The following is a 9,055-nucleotide window of genomic DNA, read 5'->3' on the forward strand; positions in this document are numbered from 1 at the left end:
TTCCTCCTGGCAGGAGGCTGGGGTGCAGGTTGCCGACTCCTGCAGGCTCCTTCTGCCCTTTGGCTGTGGCTGCTGGCCCGTGGCACCTCCAGCAGCCCTGGGAGCCGCCACTCGGGGCAGCCCCAAGGCCAGCACACTTGCCATGCTGCCCCACACCAGCCCTGCTACTTCTCAGCCATCAGCTCCTTGCTCCTCATCCACAGCTGGCAGTGTCATGGGCTGCAACATTCTTGCCTGTGAGCCTTGCAAGCCACGGTGTGCTCCCTAAAGCCCCAGATCCTGGAGCCACGTGCTGGGAGGAGGCGATCAGCCAGAAGCAGGCAGACAGCCCCGCTGTCGGAGGCGACAGCTGAAAAGTAGGTTTCCTATGTTTAGCTCTGGCCTTTTTGGGTCCTGCTGTTCTCAGGACTGGGACAGTGCTGATTGCTGCCTGCGGCTCCACACACCCACTTTTCTCAAGGGCATCCAGCTGCTCCCTGCACCAAGCGAGGCAGCCTGCGCCCCGCACACAGGCAGAGGCACTGCTGGCTCTCGGTCACAGCTGGCACAGGCCAATAAGCTGGGGGATGAGGACTCATTCAGGGCTGGTGCAGACTGGGAGAGCAGGGGATGGTTGAGGCTGGTGCATTGCACACAGAGGCTCCATGTCGGTCTGTTGGCTCTAAGCAGGATTCCCTTCTCCCAGCTGAAACACGGAGTGCTCTGCTCCCAGCTCAGCACAGGGACCCCAGCCCTGCTCCTGCAGCCCCCCCACCTGGAGGGGGTGAGGGCCCGGGAAGGAGAGCAAAGAAGGAAACGTGTGGGGCAGAGGAGGGACCGGGCTCATCAAGCTCGTGCCACCTGTGGGCTGTGTGGCTTTCTCCTCTCTTTGAACGGAGACCCAAGCCACCTGCCATCTCTCCGGGAGCTGTGAGCTGCAGGGTCTGCTCAGGTCCCGCAGCCGCAGCTCATCTCCCCAGTACGCACTTTGGGGCAGCTCTCCCTGGGCGGGTCTGGGAGAGGAGATTGCACCCCATCCTGATCTTGGGTGTCTTCAGAGCCAACCCTTCTCCTTCCAGATCCCAGCTGGGGTTGGCACCAAGCAGGGCTCCAGGTGCCATCTGGCCATGTCACTTTCCCCACCCCTTTCTGTTGGCACCTTGGTGTAAGACAGTTCACGTAGCAGGGCCATTTGCTCCAGGGGAGCCCGCCACGCTGTCAGGCAGAGCCCCCTGCGCCTCCACGGGGTGCTAAGAATAACCAGTGCTGTCAGCAGCCATGATATTTGCAGGCGCCCGCCGGTGCCACCCCCACTCCAGGCTGCTGGGCACAGGATGCATCTGCTGCCTGACGTCAGCTGCCAGCCGAGGGGGGGGACAGGGTGGGCAGTCTGGGGGGTCACGTGTGGCTGGGGGGGGGGGGGCCTGTTCCCCCTCTCCTGCCTGAGCAGGAGCACGAACGCTATGGTGGGACACAGGCGTACTGCTGCCTGCATCCTTGTACCCAGTGTGGGGAACTGGGGAGCTGCTGGTCCGCGTTGCCCTGCTTTTCCTGGTGTCCCACAAACAGATGCCTCATCCTGAGCTCTGCGGGACACCCAGGAGATTAGGGAAGCCTCCTGGGCTTGGTGACCGTAGCTCTGCCTTCCCTCCTGGGCCCTGCTCCACACCTGCTGATGGAGCTGAAGCCACATGCATGGGGACGAGGACCGAGCTGGGCTTCGTTGCCTGACAAGGGGTCTCCTCCATCCAGGGGGATGGGACATCCTGGAGTTGCTTGTCATTAGTGCAAAGAGGTGTGTGGGGCAGCTTTCCTGAGTACCTGAGCAGCCCTTTCCCCTTCGCATGGGGCCATGGAGGCTGACAGAGCTCTCCTCTGGGCTTCATGTCTGCCTGAACCCCAGTTCTGCAACTGACAGAGGAGTGGGGCTGTGGGTGCCTCCATCTGCTGCCACCCTGATTTGTGGGGTCCCATCAAGCCCATGCTCTCCTGAAACACAGCCACCCTGCTGGGGATGGGGTCAGGCAAGTTGAGAGAGAGCAGCCTGCCCCACTGACTGCAAATGTATGTGTGATGCCCCCCAGCCTCCTGCTCCGCCTCCCTTGTGCTGAGGGGAACAGACTGTTCCCCGGAACTCTGCCCTGCCTTTTTGCTGGCTCCTTTTCTTCCAGCTGCACTGAGTGTGAGGGTGTCACCCCAGCGTGGCTGTCCTCGTGCCTGTGCTCCTGAAGGCAGCGATCCAGATGGGGAGAAAACAGGACTTTGCAGGAAAAAAAAAAAAAAAAAGTATTGAATTTTTCCCTTGCCAAGCTCTTTGAGAGCTTTTCCCACACACAGGCTTTCCTATGGCAGGTCACCTCCTCTGGCCCCACCCTTCAAATAACCTACCCAGACACCTCTGTCCTCTCCTGGGTCTGGCTGGGGAAGCACCTTCCCCCACAGCCAGGCTGGTGCCCCCAGCATGGCGACCACGGCACGGTCCCGCCATGCCCGGGGCTGGGCCAGCACACGGCAGAGCCGCTGCTCCTCCTCCATGCACCTGCACGCTGTGATTCCCCCAGCACCCACACCATGCCCTAGGATGGGTGGGTTTTGTTGGGACACAGCCCTCCCATCAAGGGCGAACGCTGCCCCAGCAGCTGCTGACACTTGCATAAGCGGAGACGGAGCCCTCCTCCCTGGGCGATGGTGAGTCACGCAGCCTGCCGCGAGTCTCGGATATTTTCCTCTTTGTGTAACACTCCAGAAAATCATTTAAAACGCCCTGACAGGCCCCGGCTGAGGAGCTTCTTGGCACGTGGGTTTCCACGCGCTGCCCTTCCTCAGCGCGGGGACTCTCACAGCCCTGGGGAGCGACCCCTGCGCTGGATGCCGGCACTTGGAGGGCTCTTCCAGCTGGACCAGGGGGCGATTTCAGTGCAAGACTTTTCAGCTCACTTGGGAGGGGTTAAAGTCAAATTGACTTTCCCACGGGGTCAGTGCAAGCCTGGGAAAGCCTCGTAGTGAGGGGGGAAAGCTATAGCACAGCAACCTCATGCTGCATCTGCTGGGCCGAGCACCCATTTGCATCATTAAACTGCCCTCAGGCTCTGTGAGGTGCACAGCAAGAGGGTGGTAGGAGCTTCAGGGAGGCACTGAGGAGGGGGTCTCAAAATACTCACGGCCACACAGGGATGTGGGTTTGCTGCTGGCCGGTCTGGCAGGTCATGGAGCGAGCCGAGGGCAGTGACGCACGGTTCTGTGCTGTTCCTCCGGTTTGGAAATCAGGTTTGGGAGCTGGCTGACTGCTGCCCATAACCTGAAACTGAGGGAAGCCTCTGAAAACTCCAAGTGAGGTTTTGCCAGGAGCAGGGATGAAGACACACTGCGGTTTGGGCAGTTTTCAGCTTTTTTTTTTTTTTAAATGTAAAATAGGCTGCTTTTTCCTTCGGTGAGAAAGAATTGCTTGTGCTGGGGGTATAAAGTCTGTGGCTGCAATTAGTCACATCATACCACAGTGAAAAACACTTCCTGGGGTGCCTGCTCCTTCTCAGAGCAGCTGTGGGTGACAAGCCGCCCTGCAGGGCCATGCTGGGGGCAGCTGCCCCCCTCCTGTGCCCGGAGCTTCTCACTTGTTCACTCTTCTGCCTTAATTTCCAGCCTGCGACTCTTGCCTTGTTCCCATGCACTTGGGGAGGTCAGTCCCTCCCTCTCACCCGCTGGCTTTTCCATGCTTTAGGAGTGTCACCCCATTCCCCCTTGTCCTGCTTCAGGTGGAACAAACCCAATGCAAAGTGCAGGAGATGGTGGCTCTTGCCCAGGTGGAACAAAGGCGACACAGGGTATTGCTGGGGTCTGAGGAGATGGTGGCTACGGCAGGACGTGTGGCACAGGTGATGCTGGACCATACCAGGATCGTCCAGGTTGGGAGGAGACACGGAGCAGCTGAGGTTTTGTGGGGGATACAGGAGATGGTGCGAGCCGTCCCATCTCCCCCCGTCTGTCTGGAGGGGAGTGTGAACACTGCAAACCTCAAGCTTCTCCCAGGCACGTGTGTGCCCACACACATCAACACGCTCATGTGCACTTCCCCTCCTCATCCTCTCCTCTCTGCAGGGCTTCTCTGTTCCCCAGTGATTTTTGGCAGTCACAGCAAGTAACAGGAATGTCTTATTTTTGGTGGCATTTGAAAGAATGTACAAATATTCAACAAGACATTTATGTCTTTCCCTTGGGACTTGCTAGCTGTTTCCCCATGGCAATAAAAACCAGTTCTGAGCATTTTGAATTATGAGCAATGCTTTTGTCTTCAAATCCATTTTTGCAGCCCTTTTGAAGGGAAAACCCTTGTCTAGATAGAAAAGCCCAAGTAGGAGGTTTGTACGCACTGAGAAGCAGCTTTGCAATATCCCATGGGACAGCCCTGTCAATGATTTTGTTTTTCCTTTTATCTGTTGGTGCAGGATGATCCAGGCTCTCAGGGTCCATCCTGACTTTGTAGTTCAACGCAACATATTGATGCAAGGCAGGAGATGGCTGAAGACTTTTCAATATATACCCTTGACTTGAAAGCATCCATTCATTTACAGGGCAGCAAGTCCCAGCACCTGGACCATGGATTGTGCAGACCCTACATGGGAGTTGGAGGCATGGAGCGTATCTGAACATCCCCTTTGATCTTTGCGGCTGATGCGAGCTTGTTGTTTGGAGATCCACCCCTTGGTAGCACTGGGAGAGCCAAGGTCTTGCAGAACAAATCTGAAGGAAGCGGACAGGTTCCCTGACCTTGGCTCCTAAGGACACGCTGGGTCGTAGCTTCTCTTCACAGGGAAATCATCTCAGAAAAGCATCTGGGGCTGAGGGAAGGTCAGCACACCCGGTGCTCCTTGGGAAGGGGGAGCAGGCGTGGGGATGCCAGCACACCCACTTAGGCCCCTTCCCCAGCACATTTCCTTTGCTCAGCCCTCTGCATCTGCCTTTAAATGCTTGTTGTGGGCATGCAGCAGGCAGCATTGAAGACCTCCTTGCCTCTGGTATCTGTTGCAGTGTCCCAAGGAGCAGTGCCCCAATTCGGCCCTCACCCATGGGGCTGGGCAACTGGTGGAGCATGAAGGACCACTGGAAAGTCCATCTGACCATCCTCAGCCAGCCCAATGCACACACCAGCTCTGCAGGGACAGGAGCTTGCCTGGGGTCCCTATGCAGCAGCACAAGCAAAGGGAAAGCCTTGGCACGGGGTACCTGGGGGAAGAAAGAGGAGATGTTTTAGGAGCCTTGGACATGCTGGCCCCGTGTGTCCTCTCCAGAGTGCCTGACTAGGATTTCTGCCATCCTGGAGCCCAGGCTTGAGAAGTTAAAGGTGATCCGGCTTCCCTGTTCCTTTCAGGCATTGCAGCCTTATTTCCAGTCCTCCCCAAGCCCAGCTCAGTGATTTGCTAGTTCAGTTCAGACAAACAGAGAATGATGCCAGCTCCTCCATGCTTCTAATGTCCCTCATCTTCCCTGTCGCTAATCACAAGGGAGGTGACAGTGCCAGTGCCAAGCTGAGTGACTCCTGTCACAGTGCCAGGGTGACTGCAGCGTGCACAAAGGTCCCCTATGGTGCTCCCTGCCTGCTCTACAGAGCCAATGCCAGTGTGAGGGGCACAGGTTGAAACAGAGCTCAAATGCCCCCCAGCCTTGCCTTTGGGGGCCTGAGGCATGGGGCAAGGTGTAGGAGGTGACAGTCCCCATTTCCAAAGCTCAACAAGTTTCTGAAGGGTGAACTGTAGGCAACTGCACCCAGTGCTAACTAGAGCAGCCACTGTCTCCTGCAGCAAGGCTAATCCTTCCCTGGGAGGTACTTGTTTGCACAGCCGTAAAGTAGTAGAAGCTACTTGGCCTTACTGGGACTGCACATTAGGAAAGGGCTCTGCACGCCAGCACTCACACAGGAGGTGACCCTGCTGCATGGGGACCGGCCCTTGGCACAGCCACGCTGTGCAGTGAGCTAACGAGCAGGCAGCAATGGCAGCATCCCCTGGTTTTGGTGAAGAGGGTGACGGTGTCTTGGGGACACCATCTCTACAGGGACAGCTGAAACAGACACAGCCATTTCACAGAGCCCAGGAACCTGCTGGGATCCCACACAACTTCATCCAGTTACTTTAGGACAGATGCTGTGAGAGCTCTGGGCAGCACAGGGGGATGATCCCCCATGCCTGACCAAGGAGAAGGACTTACCCCATGCCTTGACAAGGAATTACCCCATGCCTTGACACCTCTCCCAACCCCAGGAATTGTGTAAGCATTTGTTAGCACAGGCTTTCCAGCTCTGTTTCCCTGCAACCACAGAACAAGTGGAAGAAGGGTGAGTTATGGACCATTAAGAACGTTTGATTTCCCAGGTGTTGATGTGGAACCCCTGCGGAGAGGGGACAGGAACAGGGACAGGGATGCTCCAGGGAGGAATGGCTCAGAGGCTGGAAACAGTTAATTCCTTTTGCACAGTTCTGTAGCTGGACAGCAGGTTTCAGCTGCATGCAGAGAAAGCAAACCAGTCCTTCCTTCCTGCAGCACTGGCAGTGGGCAGAGGGCTGGGTGGGTGGAGGATGGATGGGGTCTTGCTTCTGCCTTAGGGGGTCACATCCCTGAGGCTAATGGGGGCTTTTCAGGGCTGCCATGGCAGGATGAAGGCTTTCCTGGCACTGCGCTGCCTGGGCTGGGTGCTGGGTGCCTGGATTGGGCGTTGGGTTCCCTTCAGGTCTTGCACACCCAGCATGGCGCATCACAGCACCAGGGCCTTGGGCCAAACCCTGAGGCAGGATGAATCCTGTGGAAGACCCATCCCACCCTCCAGCCTCCATTGCCCCTTGGGTGGCAGAGACCCCGCTCACAGCTGCATGTCCCCAGACGTTACTCCCAGGCGGATCCCAGCTCCATGCCACGTCTCTCCAGCTTTCTGCCATGGCACAGCAAGGAACGTTGGCAGATAGGTCCCCCAGCCACCCGTGGCAGCCGAAGGAGCCTCTTCTCAGCCTGGCCTGTGCTCCTGGAGTGCTGGCACCAGCCAGGCACTGCTATTTGCTCCAGGTGGACTCATCCCCAAGGAATCCTCCACCGCTTGTCCTGGGGCTGGGCAGTGCTCCTGTCCCTTGCTGATCTCTGTCGTGAAGGCACAAGAGCCGCTGTTGTTTACAGTCGCTGGTAGAGGATGCCAGACACAGCAGCAGCGCTTCTGAAAACACATAGCGTGAGATATTAAAACACAATCATCCCTGCAAAGCAATCCACTTCCCCAGAAAGCCCCTGCAGTTAGGGGATTGTTTCTTCCCTACCCATGTTAATTTGTGGGAGATATTATAACTTATCAAAAAGACAGAAGCAGCACAGTCATGGTTATAATTTCTAATTCTGCCTTTAATTAACACTGCTGATGGGTTGCCCAGCTGTGGCACTGCCAGGAGCTGTCACACAGTAACTCCCCACCTAAGGCACTCACTTGAGTGACCATGGAGATTAAGGCTTTAATAATATGAATGAAGTTGCATTATGTTAAATTGAGTGCAGAAAATAATGTAATCATGCTCAATGCTTGTCCAATCAGTGCCAAAATTGATGGACAAAGTCTCCTTCTTGTGGGAACGAAGATGGATGCTGTCCAAATTATGGGGGTTCCTGAGATTAGCTAAGCCTCTTCTGGGTGCAGGGGACCAAACAGGGACCTGTGGCTCCAGCTGCCCGCTTGAATAGTGATGAGGGTTCGTGGGGACAGGCCTGCCCATAGCCTGGCCAGGAGAAAGCAGAAGTGTCACCTCCTGGTCCTCCCACGTTGGGCTATGTAGCGTGGGGCAATGCAGCTGGCAGAATGGGGCCGTGGGGCCTCGTCTGGCTGCATCAGAGGCTGGTCAGGGGCGGTGACAGCAGCAGCAGGGATGAACAGCCATTCATTAGAAGCTGTACAGAGAATGACTTGTACTAATTAATGGTGCTGGTGGCAGGGACCACCCCATTTCTACCTTTGGGAAGGAGGTGAATGGGACTGCTATGTCCCTGGTCTGTGCTGGGGGGAACTTCCAACTTGGAGAAGTCCGGAGTCATGTCTGTGACCAAGAGCTTGCTGCCACCTCTTGACTGTGACACCATGGCTCCCGCCCTGGGAAAGAGAAAGGAAGCAGGGGGCTGGAACCTGCCATTCACACTGAGCTCTCTTCTGCAGGGTGCCACAGGGATGTCGCATGCCAAAACCCTACATCCAGTTGCACAGATGCTATGGAACGAGCTGCACTGCAGTGACATCCCTGTGCCTGCTGCCTGACGTGTTTGCAGACCCTTCTGGGAGAAGACGTCCTGCTCCTTTGGCTGACATGTGCCTCCACATCTCACCTGGGGCTCCCAGTTGCAGGTGGTGGGATGAGCTGGTACCTTTAACACCCAGCTGGTGTTAGTGCCACTGCCACTCCCTCTGCCTTGTCCTCCCTGCTGATGGAGCAGGAGAATGAATGTCCTGGATGGTGGAGGTCACCCAGTCCATTAGCAACTTACAGGCAAGATCAGGGAGAACTGTTTAGACCAGGGCACCTTGGGGCCCTTCTGTGCCCAAGGAGGAGTGTTGAGCTGGACAGACCTCCCTGTTCCATACCTCATGTGTCTGAAGCTGGGTGGCAGGTGCATGTTGATAAATAGAAAATGCTTTTGTTAAATACAGTTCAGCTTTGCTGTTAATTACATGAAGCCTTGAGAGTGAGAGAAGATTTATCAGCACCAGCAGAGCAGTATGCTTGGGAGCAGGTGCACAGTTCTGCACAGCTGGAGCAGGGCTGGCACTCCCATTTTCCTCACCGTGATGTCTGGGGCCAGGTGATGCACATCTCCACAATCTGCTGCTTCTGGCTCTGCTGACCTTGCAAGAACCACCCTTAGATGCCACCAGAAACAGCCAAAACCAAAGGATAAAACTGCCAGGGGAGGATGCTGCTGCATGTCCAGCGCACCAGGAGCGTGTCCTGGCTGCCCTTTCTCTGCCACTGGCTCTGCCGCCTGGAGCAGAGGTGCCAGCTCTCTCCAGAGCCAGTCCTGCTGCCTGCTCTTGTTCGCTGGGCTCATAGTCACTCTGCCC

Source organism: Columba livia, chromosome 12 (genome assembly GCF_036013475.1).
Source record: "Columba livia isolate bColLiv1 breed racing homer chromosome 12, bColLiv1.pat.W.v2, whole genome shotgun sequence".
In the NCBI taxonomy this organism is placed as follows: domain Eukaryota; kingdom Metazoa; phylum Chordata; class Aves; order Columbiformes; family Columbidae; genus Columba; species Columba livia.